We start from the raw sequence: 17,859 nt of genomic DNA on the forward strand, positions 1-17,859 counted from the left end.
TAGCTCCCGATGACTGCATATTCCCCATTTCTGTCTTTTTCCAGCTGATCAAAAGGGGAGCTCAGACAGCCCCGTGCTCCTGTGTGGGCTTGGAATGCAGCCCTGATTGCAAGGGCAGAGCCAGGCCGGGCTGCTGCTGGCATGTCTGGGATTGAGTGGCACAAGTGGCAATTTCTGGTGATGTGTGGGGCGTTTCAGGCTCACAGGAGTACAGAGTTTCAGAGTGTGCGGCACTAACATTTCTGAGTTTGCTGCAGGAACAGCTGTCTCAGGTGGAGCTGATCTGCAGGACAGGGAACTGGGGGTTGCCTCCTGCTGCTGAGCAGAGCTGGAGTTCCCACATTGTGGATTCTGGTGGGGAAAATCCCTCTCAGAGGATCAGCAGGTGTTTTATGTCTGTGTGCAGGGAAGGCATTTGGCACTGAAGGGGTGCATGTGTGCCTGCTAAGGGACAAGAGATTTTCCTCCTCCTTTGCCCTGGTCAGATGCTCTGAACTGACTCTGAGACCAGGGAGAAGAAGCTGTAAGACTGTAGCAAAAAACCCCTGGACCTTGCAACTGACCTGCTGCTGTGGATGAGTTTCCTGAGGGGAACAGGAAAAGTTTGGCTGGTGGAGGAGCTGGGACACATCCCCATGCCCAGGGCTGCTCCTGCTGGGTTATACCCAGCCAGAGTCCACATCCAGTGACCCCGAGTGTCCAGGGGGATTCCTGGAGCTTCTCTGGATGGCTGAATGTCCTTCCATGAGACAGGTGAGGCGAGGATGCTCAGGAACAAGAGCAAAGGCTTTTTGGGAAGGAGTCCCTCTGTGCTCCAGGGGTGGGAATAATCCCTCCTGGCTGCACTTTGCTGTGGCAGGGAAGGCCTGGCCCGGGGAATGTCACTTGTAAAACCTTGGCTCGGGTTCCTGTGGGCTGCAGCTCTGCTCTCCTGCAGGGGTGAAGCTGCCCTGGGGCTCTGTGCTCACAGCCCAGGCACAGCCCTCAGCCTCCCTGCGCTGCTGGCAAAGAGCCGGGTAAATATTGTTATATTGTTATAGATTAATAAATGTAGTAATATTGCTAAATATTAGTAAATCTCTGCTGTAATATCCTGCTGCTTTATTTGCTTTGATGTTTGGTGGTTGCAGGACACACTGACACCCCCAAACTGTTCGTACAGACTGTTCATAGCACTCCTTGTTCCTCCCAGTCCCTCCTCATCTCACTGTGGCCCTACCAACCCCGGTTGTCACTGCCTTAACCCTTTTAACAACATCTGAACGCTTGGACCGGCCCCTCCTGCCTCTGTCTGCTGCCTGCAAGGAAATCCAGGGAGTAAAGCAGACCCTGGCAGCTCTGCCAGCCCCTGAATCCCTGAGCTCCCTGCCCACTGAGAGCCCAGCTCTCCCAGCCCTCTCTTCCAGCTGAGAAATCCAAATCTGCAGGGCTCTGCAGACCCTGACCCGGGGGGGATGGCCACTCGTGTCCAGCTGTCCTGGCTGCTGTCCTGCTGTCCTGGCTGCATGTTAAGGACACCAGAGGCCACAGACAGAGTCGCTGTGCACTGGGCCTCCTGTTCAAGTCATCCCAAACTAAGTCAAGGAAAGATGTAAAGGAAAATAAACTAAATTATAAAATAAATTTTAAAAGAGTCAAATGACCTCAAATGACCCCTGTGACCTGGAGTAACCCCGATTGTGACCTCAAATGACCCCTATGACCTGGAGTAACCTCGATTTTGACCTCAAATTACCTAAAGTAACCTGAGTAGGGACCTAAATGACTTTAAATAACCTATACTGGTTTGAAAATAATCCCAAATGTCCACTGGACTCAGGCATTGGCCCTACAGGGCTGAACAGGCCTTGCTGAGCCCCCCTTGGCTCCTCAGTTCCCAAATCATCTCCTGGGAATGGGAATCACAGACACAAGCTGAGACAAGTCTTATTTAGGGCTTTATTTTGGTTTAATTAAGGGGAGGAAAGAAACCAAAGCACTTTGCCTTTGTTGGGCTGCTCTACAGCCAGTTTGTGTTATGATGAGGAGTTGCTGATGGTGCAGGGCTGCTGTGGGGATTGGTACCTGCTGTTGTTCAGCCCCCAGCAGTCCCACAGCAGAGGCTGATCCGAGGGACCAGGCAGGGCACTCAGCTCTCTGATGGCTCCTGTCTGTGCAGCAGCAATGCCAAAAGCCCAGCGCTGTCCTTTGGGTCTCTGCAGCACTCACTGCTGAGCCGGTCTGTGCTGGGGCTGCAGAGCCTCTGGGCCAGCCACCACGGGCTGTTTGTGCCACTCCTTCCCAGGTAATTCCCTGCAGCTGCTGGGGTCCTCCTGTGAGCCCAGAAATGGAAATGGGATCCACTCCCACACCCCTTGGTGGCATCAGGGGACACTGAGTGCCAGTGTGCACCACAGCTGTCCCTCTGTGGGTCAGACATGCCAGGCCATGGACCCACACAGCCCAGGAGATCCAATTCTCCTTCTCCTCCAGCTGGCTGGCAGCAGGGCCCCTCTAATCCTGGTCAGGGTACAGCTGTCTCCTCCTGTAAATGTGCTCCTGAGAACAAGAACTGCTGCTTCATGAGAACCAGTCATGTTATCATTGCTATTCCAGCAGGAGCTGTGTCCACGAGGGGCTGGAGCAGCATTGATGAGCTTCTGGTGGTGGGAGTTCCTCTTCTCAGTTCAGCTCCCCAGGCTGCTGAGGAGGAGGGGGGTTCCCATCCCATGCTCCTGACAGAGAAAACAGAAATCACCCCGAGGGATGGGGCAAAGGTGGCTCCAGGTGTCAGGGCCTCGTGCCCAGCGAGCTCAGGTGTGAGTGTGGAGGCGCAGGGCACATCCTGAGGGACCCTTCTGCCTGTGGAGCACCAAGGGTTAAACTCAGGGTTTTTAAAGGAGGCAAAGGGGTCTTTCTTCACTCCAGCCTCTGAGCCCAGCCCCTCCTGGCAGCCTCAGACCCAGCGCTCAGCCACGCTCTGAGGGTGCCATGGGTTTGGGGGTGGATGTCACTCCAGGGTGCTCACCCAGCTCCACGGGAGCTTGGGAACACGTTCCACCATGCAGGGACAATCCTGCTGGGAGCTCAGCAGCTCTCTGGGGTGGATTGAGGCTCATGGTCTGTGTCAGGCAAAGGGATCCAGCCTGCCCTGCACAAGAGCCCAGTGCTGCACTGCCCTCAAACCACTTGGTGAGCCTTGGGGTGAGGGTTTCTGCATCTCGTCCTTCCCAGAGTGGTTTTAGGGTAAAAACCCACATTCCTCCCCAGGCCAGTGCAGGGGGTCTGGGCAGGACCCCCTCCCCAGGCCGGATCTGTAATTATTCAGGTCATTGTCAGCATCACGAACAGCAGCTCAACCTTCTGCCCTGCCAAGGCAGCAGATCCTTGACCCACGGCCATCTCTCTAAAGCCTCAGATGTTACCCCAAAAGGGACGAGCTTATTTCTGTTTCTTTCCCGAAACACCTGGCATGATTTGGGTCTCGGGAAGCACCTGGGAGCCTCCCTTTGAATCCTGGGTGGAGCCGTGGTTATAAAAGGAGGAAGGGACGGAGGGAGGGGGGTTCGCGGGGGGAAAGGAGCGGTGGTGCCTCGGGGATTTGCATCTGGAAGCGCCACCAGTTTCCTGAGGGGAGTCCTGGAAACAGAGCTCGGTGAGGAACGCGAATGCTGCAGCTGTGGTGCTGAGAGGGGACAGTCTGCAGGGAATGTCGTCCGGTGAGTCTCCTGATGCCCCGTATCTGACGCTGCGCTGGCACCAAGCCACCTCATTCCCATTTAAACTCTCTTGAAACGCGCCTAAATGACAAATTGGGCTGCAGAATGCACGTGGGAAGCTTCGTGTCCCCAAGGGAATGCTCCAGGCACGCGCAGCTTCTGACCTGCACGAACACCTCCTGCTCCCGCAGAAACCGCTGGCTCTGGGGCAAGAGTGCCAGGAAAGCGGCAGCTCCAGTGCCAGCCCAGTAAGGGATTTTCCTTGGGGCTCCCGGGGCCGGGAGGAAATGGGGTTCCTGCCCCTCTGGGAGAGCACGGAGCAGGATCAGAGCTGCAGCTGCGGCTTTTTCCTGCTCTCTGTCTCAAGGATGCCCTGGAGTGCTCCGGCTCAGGACAATCTGCGTGTGAGAGCTTCCCGTGCCTGTGTCAAACCCCTCTGGGACAGGATGTGCCCAAAAAGCTTCATTAACCCTTTCTCTCCTGCCGGCAGGGCAGCGTGTGGCCCCGGGGCATCCTCCCTGGAGCAGGGACACGGTGGGGATGAGCCGCAGGGACTCAGCCATCAGAGCAGGTGAGGATCTCCGTCTGCTCGGCAATGGCTTCTGCTGGCTTTGATGCCACTGCCGCAGCGCTCCTCAGAGCCTGTGCCCTGCGGCAGCACTCACAGCCCCGTGCTGGCCGAGAACAGCTCTGGTGAGGGACATGGATGGGCAGGAAATGTCCAGAGTTTGACAGAAGGCTCACACAGTGTGTGTCTGTATGGAGATTTTGAGATAAGAAACGCTGACTTAGAAATGCCACGGAATGGGACAGACATTGCTGAGAGAGAACTGGAGCTAGAAACAAGTTTTAAAGGGTGACTTTGTAAATTAGACTGGGTACTTTGGAGAAATAGAACTATGAAAGATGCATTGTAATAAGATTCAGGAGGGGTAATTTTAGATGATTGGCTTTAAGGAATTTGCAGCATGGTGTGACAAAAGCTGACAGGCCAAGAAACACTTGGAGTGTATTGGAATTAGGAAATAGTTGGCTTCTGATTGTGATGGTGTGAATTATAACATCTGTATTGTCTCACCCTTCACATGAGACTGAACATGGAATCAAAGTTTTTAAAGGCCCCTCAGCTGCCCCATCTGGGGGTCAGAAAGGAGCATAATCTGATCAATTGGTGCTTGTGTGAGGAAGATTTAACAGATTCCTTCCAATCTTCTCTCGGGTTTTTGTGCCAAGGGGATCTGGCCCCAGAGCCACACAGGGAGTCTGCTGCCTGGATAAATGTCAGTGAATTTGCCAAGGCTGACAGGAAAGCAAAACCATCCCGGGTTTGTCTGGCCAAAGAGGGAATGTGAAGGTGTCCGTGCTAGCAGGGGGGTGAGTGCTGAAACCATCCCGGGTTTGTCTGGCCAAAGAGGGAATGTGAAGGTGTCCATGCTAGCAGGGGGGTGAGTGCTGAAACCATCCCGGGTTTGTCTGGCCAAAGAGGGAATGTGAAGGTGTCCATGCTAGCAGGGGGGTGAGTGCTGCCAGTTTTGGGCTGTGTGGTGCCTCTGGTCCCTCAGAGCAAGGAGGGAGCTGCAGCTGAGGGCAGTTCTGGCTCTCTCAGACTGCTGGGTGCACAGCTGGCAGTACTGCAGGAACAGCTTTGCTCCTTCCTTCTGCCCATGCTGAGCAGAACACTGAGGTGATGCTGCACGGAGCCCTCTCTCTTGCAGTTGTTTGGTTGGTTTGGTTGGTTTTTTCTGGTTTTCATGTATTTCTAAGTGGTGCAGAGAGGAGCAGTTGCTGGGTTACATGACTTCTGACTGGCCTGTCACAGAAATGGGCACATGTGCAGCCCCTGCTTCCTGGCACCCCCAGGTGTGCAATCCTGAGTGAGCATTTCCAGCCCCAGCTGCCCCTGGCACAGCTTCTGACTGGTCAGCCACTCCAAAGAGCTCCCCTCCTTTCCTGACACATCCCTGAGGGGGACCTGAGTCCCCCTTTCCCTGCAGGAATTCCCTGCTCCTCTGGAGAGGGGGTGAAGCCAAAGCTCAGGGGCAAAGGACAACGACCAAGCCAGGGCCATTGTGTCCTTGGTGCATCCAGGACAGCGTGTTTTCCTCGTTCCCAGCACTGATGAATCTAAACAAGATTTATTTTGGACAGGATTGCCTGTTCCTTCACTTCTCCAGCTCTCCCCCACGCCTGCCTCTGCAGCTGTAGCTCACCCACTGGCTGTTGCTGATAAAATATTATTTTTTTAGCAGCAATCCATTCTTTTAAAGAGCACAAAGAGCGTACAACGCAGAAGAGACTTTGGGAAATGTATCCCAATCAGGGACTCTGTCTTCCTGCTTTTCCTGTAGTTCTCTTTCCTGTTTTCACCTGGGCTGGAAGGATGGGCATGGCCTGTGTTTATCATGTGAAAGTGGTGTTAGTGAATTTGTCCAGAAGTTCTGAATTTAGACGCTCCTTTTCTGACAGTAAACATTTCCATTTTGCCTTTCCCCTGTTGTTTCAGGTGCTGCCCAGGATGTCTGTGCTCCCCAGAGGGAAGGGCAGCCTCTGCCTGGCCTGCACAGCCCAGCTGGATGGGACAGGATGGTGTGGCCTGGCAAGGCAGGAACAGCTGGCTGTGTTCTGGAGTGCCTTGGAACCTTCCCTGGCAGGTTCTGGAGGGGTTTCTCTTTGGGATCTCTTGTGATCCACCAGCCCTTTGTACAAAGTCCAGTGTAAAGGACTGACAAGTGAGATGTGAGATAAAAACGGTTCTATTAGAATTAGGCAAAGAATGCAATAAGAAAAATGAGTTTCATTTTAATGTCTGAAATAGTTAGGAATGAAAATGCTGGAGAAGGGCACTTTTATGTTTGAATTGGTGTCACCTCTCATGGATAAAACCCCATAGTGAGCAATCAGAGCAGAAGTGTGAAAACTGGATCCTTGGACTTCCACACTGGACTTAATTTTCTTTTCCTCCTCTCTTTCAGGACAGGAAAAGTCACCAAGCTCCTCCCATCTTTGCCCAAATCTTCGGTGTTTGAGCAGCCAAAGCCACGAGGCCTCAGCAGCAGGGTCTGCACTGGAGGGCTCTGGTCCTGCCCAGGCTGTGGGGTGAGTCAGAGGGACACAGGGCTCCCCTTTTCCTCTCTGCTGGCATTTGCTGCCTGGGAATGCCATTGCTGCCAGCCCAGCCCTGTGACCGTGCTCACGGGGGCCCGAGGGTGAGGGACGGGACGAGGAGCTGGCTCCATCTTTCACAAGGCTGATCTGTTATTTTATGGTGTATATTACATTAAAACTACACTAAAAGAACAGAAGAAAGGATTTCATCAGAAGGCTGGCTAAGAATAGAAAAAGAAGGAATGATAACAAAGGCTTGGGCTTGGACAAAGAGTCTGAGCCAGCTGGCTGTGATTGGCCATTAATCAGAAACAACCCCATGAGCCCAATCCCAGATGCACCTGCTGCATCCCACAGCAGCAGAAAACCATTGCTGACATTTTGTTCCTGAGGCCCCTCAGCTTCTCAGGAGGAAAAATCCCAAGGAAAGGATTTTCCATAAAAGATGTCTGTGACATAGCCCCAGCCCTGTCTGCTGGAGGAGACACAGAGACAGCCCTGCCCAGAGCCACCACTGTCAGCAACCAAGGGATGGGACTGGCTCTGGGTGAGAAGGATTCATTGCTCAGGTACAGATCAGCCCCAGGGGCTGGCTCTGGGTGAGAAGGATTCATTGCTCAGGTACAGATCAGCCCCAGGGGCTGGCTCTGGGGCAGGAAGGATTCATTGCTCAGGTACAGATCAGCCTCAGGGGCTGGCTCTGGGGCAGGAAGGATTCATTGCTCAGGTACAGATCAGCCCCAGGGGCTGGCTCTGGGGCAGGAAGGATTCATTGCTCAGGTACAGATCAGCCTCAGGGGCTGGCTCTGGGTGAGAAGGATTCATTGCTCAGGTACAGATCAGCCTCATGGGCTGGCTCTGGGTGAGAAGGATTCATTGCTCAGGTACAGATCAGCCCCAGGGACTGGCTCTGGGGCAGGAAGGATTCATTGCTCAGGTACAGATCAGCCCCAGGGGCTGGCTCTGGGGCAGGAAGGATTCATTGCTCAGGTACAGATCAGCCTCAGGGGCTGGCTCTGGGGCAGGAAGGATTCATTGCTCAGGTACAGATCAGCCCCAGGGCCTGGCTCTGGGTGAGAAGGATTCATTGCTCAGGTACAGATCAGCCCCAGGGGCTGGCTCTGGGTGAGAAGGATTCATTGCTCAGGTACAGATCAGCCCCAGGGGCTGGCTCTGGGTGAGAAGGATTCATTGCTCAGGTACAGATCAGCCCCAGGGGCTGGCTCAGGGGCAGGAAGGATTCATTGCTCAGGTACAGATCAGCCTCAGGGGCTGGCTCTGGGGCAGGAAGGATTCATTGCTCAGGTACAGATCAGCCCCAGGGGCTGGCTCTGGGTGAGAAGGATTCATTGCTCAGGTACAGATCAGCCTCATGGGCTGGCTCTGGGGCAGGAAGGATTCATTGCTCAGGTACAGATCAGCCCCAGGGACTGGCTCTGGGGCAGGAAGGATTCATTGCTCAGGTACAGATCAGCCTCAGGGGCAGGAAGGATTCATTGCTCAGGTACAGATCAGCCCCAGGGGCTGGCTCTGGGTGAGAAGGATTCATTGCTCAGGTACAGATCAGCCCCAGGGGCTGGCTCTGGGGCAGGAAGGATTCATTGCTCAGGTACAGATCAGCCTCAGGGGCTGGCTCTGGGTGAGAAGGATTCATTGCTCAGGTACAGATCAGCCTCAGGGGCTGGCTCTGGGTGAGAAGGATTCATTGCTCAGGTACAGATCAGCCCCAGGGGCTGGCTCTGGGGCAGGAAGGATTCATTGCTCAGGTACAGATCAGCCCCAGGGACTGGCTCTGGGTCATGAGGATTCATTGCTCAGGTACAGATCAGCCCCAGGGGCTGGCTCTGGGTCATGAGGATTCATTGCTCAGGTACAGATCAGCCCCAGGGGCTGGCTCTAGGTGAGAAGGATTCATTGCTCAGGTACAGATCAGCCCCAGAGCCCAGCACACTTTACAGGGGTCAGCAGTTTGCAGTTTGCTACAGTTCAAGAGCAGTCCCAGTTCTTTGTCACAAGGCAATGTGTCACTTTCTAACCCACAGACAGCTGCCACAGGGTGATTTTGCTTTTCTAACCCATCACTTTTATTTAATTCTGCTGCACTGTGGGCACTTCTGTCCAATGGCTTCTCCCTTGCCCACAGGTGCTTCTGTAATGATTCTGAACTCTTGGTTTGCTCTGCACAACCCCAGCCTCACATCATAAACCCTTCACCACCTCACCTTTACAGCTTCTCACTTACAACCATAGACACATCATTATTTTATGGATTATTTTTCTGCTAATGCCTCTGTGTTGCATTTTTACATCAATCCAAGCTCCTTCCCACCTGCAGATCCAATCTTTTGGTGTCCCTGGAAGTTCCTGGTTTTCCAATTCCCACATCTCCCCTCTCTCTCTGTATTAAGAAATTTTTATTAATAGATTTGTTAAGCATTGGTTGCATATATTAATGTAAATAAGGTGTTATTAGTAGTAGCAATAGTATTATAAAAATTAAAATGTACAATTTTGTTTTATTTTTTAATGATGGTGTTAAATTTGATTTATTAAATAAATTGTTCAATTAAGTTTTATTATTTATTCTTATTTTTGATATTTTTCAAAGTTGTATATTTTTATAAATAGATTTTGAGTTATTAGATAAATTTCTAGACTATATTTCATTAATTTTTTTTATATTTATGTTTGTGTTAATAAAAAATTTCTTCTTGTTTTGTAAAACTGCGTGTTTAAGACTTTTGATATCTGTTAAAAAGTTATTTCATGTAAAGGATGTGGTGTTAGATTGCTTGTTTAGATAATATTTTTATTTATTTTATCATTTTAGTGTTGCTGAAGTAATAGGTGGCATAAAAAGTGATGTGGTTTTTTTTAAGTTTCAAGGTTTTAAATTATTTTTGTGTTTTGATTAGTATTGATGAACAAATGATTTTTAATGTTTTATATTGGTAATTATTTTTATATTAAGAGTTAATAATGCACTTGTTTTTCATTACAGGGATTATTTGTAATTGGTACATTGATTAGGTAAGTAAAGAATGAGTTTTTTTGAGTAGTCATAGATAAATACAAAGTATTTAAACTTGAAACGCTAAAGTTATTTAAATGTTTGGTTTAGGATGGTTAATTGGTAAAGTTGTATAATTAAAAGTAAATAAACTAAATAGAGGCATTATGTTTGATTGAATTTTATATTTTTAAGTTATTATTTAATAAGAATTTTATACTATTGATTTTTATATTTATAAAGAAACCTAAAGTTGATAGTTTTTGGTGGGTGTAATACAAGATGTTAGGTGTAGGTTGGAATTTTTGTGTAATTTACATTTGTATTTTACATTGTGTAATTTACATTGTTTTTAGTGGTGGAGTGGTCAGTGTTGGTTTTGTGTGATGTGGTTTTGTGTTTTTTATTGAAATTTACCTGGGTTTTTGCACTTGTTGAGATGTAAGTAAACTTTATGTTTTCATATGAGAAATAAACTATTGATACATTTTGGTTTATAAAATTGCTGAGAGATTTGTGAGATACTTATTTAAGTTGTTATTATTATAATTTTATTTTGTTATAAGTATGAAGAAATATTAGATTAAAATAATGTATGCAGTAAAGAAAAAATTAAATCAATTAGGGATTATTTAGATTATATATAATTAGTAACATGTGAAATGATATATTTATTAAGTATTAAAATACTGTACATTATTTTAGAGTTTGTAACAGTTGATAAATTTTAAATTAGTGGAAGGTTACATAATTGTTAAAATAGGTTTAGTTGTTATATTGATAAAGTTAAATTGTTAAAGTTATTTGAATTTTATTTTTGATGTAGCAAATATTTGGGCTTGTTGTTAATTGTTTTATTTAGGTAGAGCTAGGGTTTGATTATAGTTTAAATTTTAATTGGTGGATGTTACTTAATACATTTTTATATAATTTTTAAAAATGGTAATTATGAGTAAAAATTTTAGGATTAAAGACTAATTAAATTATTTAATAATTGGGGTTTTTTAAGCATTTTTAGAATGGAGATGTTTTGAATATAGTAACCTATTTTTTAAAGATTTGAAAGTGGTTATAGACAGGATTGTCACTTTGGATTTGGATATTGAGAGTGTGAGGGTGGAGGAAATGTAGGAGACATTGATCACTTGGTATGGAACTTAGAAAAATAAATTAATGTTGTAGTTGGATTTTTCATTGAAGGGTTTTTGTAATAATAACTGAGGAAAGTTATAAGATTAACAGTTTGGCGTTTGGATTAATAGGTTTAATAAATTTGAATTTTTTTAACTTCAAAAAATATTTTAAATTATGAGATAATATTAGGTTAAATTATAGAATTAGTGTAGAGATTAGTTAGGGAGTTAACTTGGTTTGAGAGAGGTACAAGTGGTTAGAGAATAAAAAAGTAGGATTTTGAAATTCTGTATGTTTTTGGTAATTATATAAAGAGATGGTAAAGTATGTGAAAGTCAGTTGTAAATATTATAATAATATTTTATAAATAACGTTTATTATAAAATTAATAATTTTCTATAATTAGTAGATTATTACTAAGCATTTGGAGAACTTAAGATAACTTTTAAAAAATATTTATATACTAGGGAAATAAAATAAAAATCTTAAAATAGTATGCTATTAATAATACTTGCTATTTTTGGTGTTATTTATAAAAGATAAAAACTAGAGATTGTAATGAATAATAGAATTTTTTATGCAGTTGATGATGTAATAAACTGTATTTTTTTACTTATGAGTAGGTATTTGTTAGAGTTTAATTTCAGTTGTTTTAATTGGACTTGTTTTACTTTTTTAAGAAAATTAACTATATACTTTGTAGTTTAGATAAATGATTTTTAATAAAATTTAGGATAAGTTTCATTAAATAACATTTAAATTTAGTAATAATTAATTCTGATAGTAAGGAATAATAAGCCTAACTTGAATAGAACATTACAGTGATAAAATGAAATTTAAGACTATTTAGACTTAAATGTAGTGAAATTTAATTTTGTTTGATTTTATTAATACTTGAGTTACTGAAGGTTGTTATTTATAAATACTGAAGTTTTTCAAGTGTTTTGGAGAAACTTTAAATTGTTGGATTACTATTACTACCTACATCTTTACATGGTGGTTTTATTTATTGGCAGCTGTTTCTTGGTAAAAGATTTTCATTGATGTTCTATTTAGCAGGGTACTAATTTGTATAGTGGGGTTTTTTTTGTATTTAGGATATTGATTAGATTGTTCTATATTTTTGTGGGCTTTGAGTTATAGGTTCAGGTTTTTGATATTTGAAGAATTTTTATGGTTTTTGTTGCTTTTTACAGAGTTTTTGATTTAGAATTTGAAGAGTATTTGGTGTTTGGAGGAAATAAATTTGGGGGTTTTTTTGGATATGGTTGAGTTGGATTTTTAATGTTAATAAGGTCCACTTTTGGTACATTAGTTTGATTTTTTTGTTTGGTTATGGGGAGGGACTCTTGTGTAAGCCTGAGACTGGTATTAGAACTTTTTGTCTAATGTTTTATGAGTCTGTTAAGGAGGAGGTGTTATTTTAAGTCTTATAAAACATACTGACAATCAGTTAAAATCATGGAAGAAACATTTTGGTAATTAAAGGGTGTTGTGTTTAAAGAGTTATAAATCTTTTTTAATAACTTGAAATCAGGTGAGCTCAATCTACTTTTTCTGCCCCCACGAATGGCATGACCTGTGCCCACTGCTCACCATTCACCCAACCAAAATCAAGAGCAAACGTTGGCTGGGCTCTAAGAACCTGAAATAACTTAGAAGCCAAATAAATCACATTTTTCTGCCGTGTTTTTTTTCTTTCAGATGCTGGACTTACCTCTGTGGACGTGCGCTGAGCCCTCGCTGCAGGAACCTGTCGGGCCTCAGTGGCTGTGAGTTCCTGTTCTTCTCACTGGGGAATGGAATTAATTAATTAATAGCAGAATTAATTAAATTAATGAACCTTTCCCCTTTTGTGCCCTGCTGTGTGGGACAAGGCAGAGAGAGCGAGCAGAGGAGCAGCTGGGGCTGGAGAGGGGCAGGAGAAAGGCAGCGGGGCCTCCCTGGTGTCACCTGTGGGGAACAGGAGGGGCACTGGGAGGGCAAGGGCAGGTGAGGAGAGGACAGTTTGGGGCAAAACCCGAGCTCACCTGCAGGGAAATGATGAGGGATATTCTGGAGGGAAAAGCTGAGGTGAGGAGTTCACCCAGCTCGGCCCAAGTGGGACCAGAGGTGAAGGCCAATCCAAAGCCAGCCCTGTTCAACCTCTGAGTCCCAGAATAAACCCTACAAACTGCCCATTGAGGGACTAAAAATACATAAAAACAGAACCAGGAGCAAACCAGAAGGTTCCTGGGAATCCCATTACAGTGTTGTCATAGCCTTTTTAACAGGTTTTTTATTCCAACACTGCATTTCCCTGTTGGGAACGTTCACTCTGTGGGCTGTGGGGTTTTTGGGTCGGAACCCCCTCACGGCAGCCCTGACCCTGCCCAGGAGCTGGGAGGGAAAGCAGGGTCAGGGCTCCTGGCAGGGACAGGGTGTTTGGTGTTTCCCCCAGAGCAGACCCAGCGGCTGCCCCCAGCCTGGCCAGGAGGGATCTGCTCTGGCTCCTGGCTCCTGCAGGGCAGGAATGTTCCCAGCCGATCCAGCCGCCATTGCAGCGGCCTCATCTCCCGGCGGCGCTGCCCCATCCCCGCTCCCAGCTCCCGCCCATCCTGAGGGGAATTTGTCCCACCAGCAGCAGGGGAACCACACGAGCTGCCACCCTCGGACTGGGATTGTCCCTCTGGGGAACGCTGGCTGCTGGGATTTAGATTATTCCATGTATTTGGCTGCTGAAATTTCCCAGCCCAGGGGTTTTAACTGACAGGGCAGCACAAAGATTGTTCTCTATGTGGTGCCTGGATTTGGGGGTTGGTATCAGCTTTGCTAGTTCAGATGAATTGTACCCACAGCTCCACATTCCCTGATGAATTCCTGCTGGAATAACCTGAGAGCAGCTCATGGAGAGTGGAAATTCCCATGCAGGGGTACCACTGTTACACCAGCTGTGTCAGGAGCCAGCAGAGGTTCCAGGGAAGCTGAGTGGGATCAGGACAAGGACAGGTCTATATTCTACAGAAATGCTATTTAAAACCCTCATCCCCCAGCTCCACTGATGTCCCTGGGGTCACTTGACAGAGTTCCCTGGAACCCAGATGATTTCACCCCCCCTCCCCCGGAGCTCAAGCTCCAGTTGATATTTCAAAGTAGGACAAGGTGGTGGCTGGATGCACTCCCAGCCTGTGCTGAGGCAGCACACCTCTCCCTGCAGAAGCCCAGCTCCCTTCAGAGCCTCAGCAGAAGCCTTCTGCGTGTTTTTTCCCCTCAGGAAAGGGATGGGCATCCCTGCCTTCAGTACATCTCCAGTGGGACCCACCTGTGAAAGTTTTCCACCACTTCTGCACTTCCAGCTGGCTCCCTGGAAAGGTCCAAACTTCATCCTGCTCAAACCTCTGATTTTAAGGCATCTCCAAGGTATATTGCTTGGGATTCAATATCTGTGAGGGAAGATGGCCCTGGCTTTAATGCTGTGAGGGACGATGGCCTCAGGCTGGAAAGGAGGGAAGGGACTTGGGGTAGTCAGGACATACCTGGCAGCTGTGTGGGAGCTCTGGGAGATCGGAAATGGGAACTGCTGTCTGAGGCCCCCTACAAACGGCCCGTGCCTCCATCCCAGGCAATGCCAGCTGCTCCTTGGGGTCCTTCTGGGCTGTCGGTGGCGTCTGTCCGGGCTGAGGTGTCTCCACCTGCCTGTTCAGAGCAGCCCCTGGCTGAGGGGCCACAGGCAGCGCTTTAGCTGTGTCTGTGCCAGCACTGTCCTGGTACCCCAGTGTCCATGCCGGGACGTGTGTTTGGCACGCTGCAGGCACAGCTCCTCCTGCAGATCCCAAGGCGTGAGGGCTGCCAGTCCTTCGGGGGCTTCTGGCCTCCTCCGGGACCACACCGGGCACAGCCGCAGTGGGAGCAGTGGCCCCAGCGCTACAGCCCCGGTCGTTTGGTGGGGATTCCCCGGGGATGCGGATACAGAAAAGGGGATGTGGGTGCTGTAGCTCTCACAGGGGAGCGCGGTGGCCGCGGTGCTGCCGGGGCCGGGCTCAGTGTCCCCGCGGGTGCTGAGGGGCAGCGCCGTGTCCGCCAGGGTCCTGGGGTTGCCACAGGCAATTCCCCTGCCCTACCCGTTTCCAGCCGCGATCCCGGGGCTACTCCAGGGAAGCGCCGTCTTCCTGGCGGCCCAGCACCATCATAGCCTAGGCTCCCCACTGCCCGGAGCCCCGGAGGGACCCCAGCCCCGCGCCGTCCGGAGCAGGAGCGGCAGCGCCGGGCTCGGTCCCAGCGCCCATCCCGGAGCGGCTCTTCCTACCTGCTGCGATGCCGATCCGATCCCAGCCCCAATCCCGCCTCAATCATCCAGCCCCAGCACCCACACCCTGCCCGCCTCACACAACAGACACCGGCAGGACCAGGACTCAAATCCCCGGGCCCAGACCCCGACCCTGGTCTTACCAGAGCACCTTGGGCTCCACGCAGCACCAGCAACAGCCCCGATCCGGATCTCCTCGCAGCGCTCCGACCGACACTCCCACAGCATCCTGAGACGAGCAGCCCCCGAAGAAAGCAGGACAGGCGCGGATCCGCCGGGTTTTATGGGCGGGAGGGGGGCGGGGGGAGGCGGAGCCCCGGGGGCGGGGCCGGCACAGGTGTGAGGGGCGGGGCCTGCACAGGTGAGAGGGACCCCAGTGCGGCTGCGCGGGGCGGGGCCTTGCGGGATTTAAGGCGCGGGGAGGGCCCAGCGGAGCCATTTGCTCCTCGGCGTTCGGTGAGGGAGGTTGCTGCCGGCCGCGGCCCTATATCTCTGTTCCTCTATATTTTCTTCTGCGTTCCTTTTCGTTTAGTATTTCTGTTTCCCTATACCTCTTCTATTTACCCTCCCTTCCTCCCCTCCCCCACCCCCTACACCCACCCCCCCCCCAAACCCCCCCCCCTCCCTCTCCCCCCTAGCCCTCCCCTCCCTCCCCCCCTACGGCCGCCCCCCGCCCCCTCCTCCCATCCCACCTCTCTATTCCCTTATTCAGCCCTACCTTACCCTACCGTATCCCTCCATCCTTCCTCTCTCTCTTCTCTCCCCACCCTGCCTTCCCCCCTGCCCCCCTGCACACCTCTCCCCACCTTCCCCTCACGTGCCCCTCCGCTCCCCTATTCTCGTTCTCCATTCCCCGCTCTCCTTCTTTCCTCTCAGCCGCGGGGCTCGGGGTGCCGGGCAATAATAAAGCCCAGAGGGCCGGAGCCCGGCGCCCCCGCCCTCGCTGGGGTCCCCACACGGGGCCGGAGCCGCTCTGCGGGTCCCCCCATTCCAGTCCAATACACCGGCCCACACCGCCGGGGCTCCGGCTGTCCCTACATCACACTGGGGGGGTGGGCGGTGCGGGTTACAGCGGCCCCCTCATTAGGAGGGGGTCCCGGGGGGGAGGGTTAGGAAGGGCCCCCTCATTAGGAGGGGGTCCTTGGGGAGGGGGAGGTTAGGAAGGGCCCCCTCCGGAGGAGGGGGTCCCGGGGGGGGCGGGGCGGGCCCCCTCCGGAGGAGGGGGTCCGGGGGAGGGGGTGGGGCTGAGGGGGGGGGGCATTCCCCCCTCCTGGCCCCGCCCCACTCCCCCGGGCCCCCTCCTCCGGACGGGGTCCCGGCCCGGCCCCCTCCCGGGGACCCCCTCCTCCGGACCGGGGCCCGGGGGGAGGGAGGGGCCCCGGACGGGAGGGCTGTTCGTGTGTGCGTGGGGTTTTTTTTTTTTTACGCGTGTGTTTTTCTGTCACGGCGCAGAGTGACGTGCCCCCCTCTGCTTCCCCCCCCACCCCACCCGCCCCCCCCTCCCTCCCCCCGGGCCCCGGTCCGGAGGAGGGGGTCCCCGGGAGGGGGCCGGGCCGGGACCCCGTCCGGAGGAGGGGGCCCGGGGGAGTGGGGCGGGGCCAGGAGGGGGGAATGCCCCCCTCCGCCCCGCCCCCCTCCCCCGGACCCCCTCCTCCGGAGGGGGCCCGCCCCGCCCCCCCCGGGACCCCCCCCTCCGGAGGGGGCCCTCCCTAACCTACCCCCCCCCCCCCCCCCAGCAAGGACCCCCTCCTAATGAGGGGGCCCTTCCTAACCCCCCCCCCCCCTCCCAAGGACCCCCTCCTAATGAGGGGATCCTTCCAAACCTCCCCCCCAACCTCCCGGACCCCCTCCTAATGAGGGGGCCCCCCACCCCGGGACCCCCTCCAAACAAGGGGGTCCCCAAACCCGACCCCGCACCACCCCCGGGACCCCGTCCAAAGGAGGGGGCCCCGTGTGATGGGGGAAGCGGAGCCCCGGCCGTGTCCCCTGCGTTCACAACCATGGAACTGCATGGGGACACCACCGGGGACTCCAGCGGGACCGGGGGCGCCGGACTCCGGCCCTCTGGGCTTTATTATTGTCCGGCACCCCCAGCCCCGCGGCTGAGAGGAAAGAAGGAACGGGGAAAACGGGAGGAGAGGAGGGATAGCAGGGAGGAAAGCGAAAGGGGAAGGGAAAGGCTGGCAGGGGGGCAGAGCGACAGTGGACAGAGAAGGGAGAGAGGGGGAATAGAAGGGAGTAGCGGAGTAGGGACAGGACAGGAAAGAGGAGAGCGGGTTAGGGTCAGGTTTAGGGGAAGAGGAGGGGAGGGTCTGGGGGACAAAGAAGAAGAATACGGGGAGGAGAAGGAAGAGTAGAGGAGGGGATAGGAGGGGAGGCCGAAAGGGGAGGAGAAAGAAAGGGGGAAGAAAGAGAAGGGGAATACAGGGAGGAAAAGGAAGGGTAGAGGGGGAGACAGGAGGGGAGGCCGAACGAGGAGGGAAAGGAGTCGGCTTTGAGGAGGAGAGAAAAGGGGGGAGAGAGAAAAGCAGAGAAAGAAGGGGAATACAAGCAGGAGAAAGAAAAGGTAGAGGGAGGAACAAGAGGGGAGAAGAAGCTGCGGAGCGGGGACAGGAGCCACCCATCCG

General features: G+C 51.1%; 2 long non-coding RNA genes across 4 annotated transcripts; one reads left to right on the top strand and one right to left on the bottom strand.

Annotated features, from left to right (window-relative positions):
• Nucleotides 1-1,924: 1,924 nt before the first annotated feature.
• On the bottom strand, nt 1,925-15,490 carry LOC129117431 (uncharacterized). 3 transcript variants are annotated; one of them, XR_013181100.1, is made up of 5 exons: nt 15,376-15,490; nt 14,463-14,622; nt 14,249-14,369; nt 12,665-12,739; nt 1,925-2,714 (listed from the first exon to the last, which is right to left on the bottom strand). It is a non-coding gene; the product is annotated as an uncharacterized LOC129117431 (long non-coding RNA). The 3 variants fall into 3 exon arrangements; XR_013181098.1 differs by having other exon boundaries at nt 14,463-14,642; nt 15,376-15,473; XR_013181099.1 differs by lacking the exon at nt 1,925-2,714 and adding an exon at nt 8,674-9,201 and having other exon boundaries at nt 14,463-14,642; nt 15,376-15,473.
• On the top strand, nt 6,213-12,781 carry LOC143693427 (uncharacterized). The gene is made up of 4 exons (XR_013181101.1): nt 6,213-6,349; nt 6,671-6,794; nt 9,805-9,833; nt 12,652-12,781. It is a non-coding gene; the product is annotated as an uncharacterized LOC143693427 (long non-coding RNA).
• Nucleotides 15,491-17,859: the final 2,369 nt, after the last annotated feature.

This window comes from Agelaius phoeniceus, chromosome 2, assembly GCF_051311805.1.
Source record: "Agelaius phoeniceus isolate bAgePho1 chromosome 2, bAgePho1.hap1, whole genome shotgun sequence".
NCBI lineage: Eukaryota > Metazoa > Chordata > Aves > Passeriformes > Icteridae > Agelaius > Agelaius phoeniceus.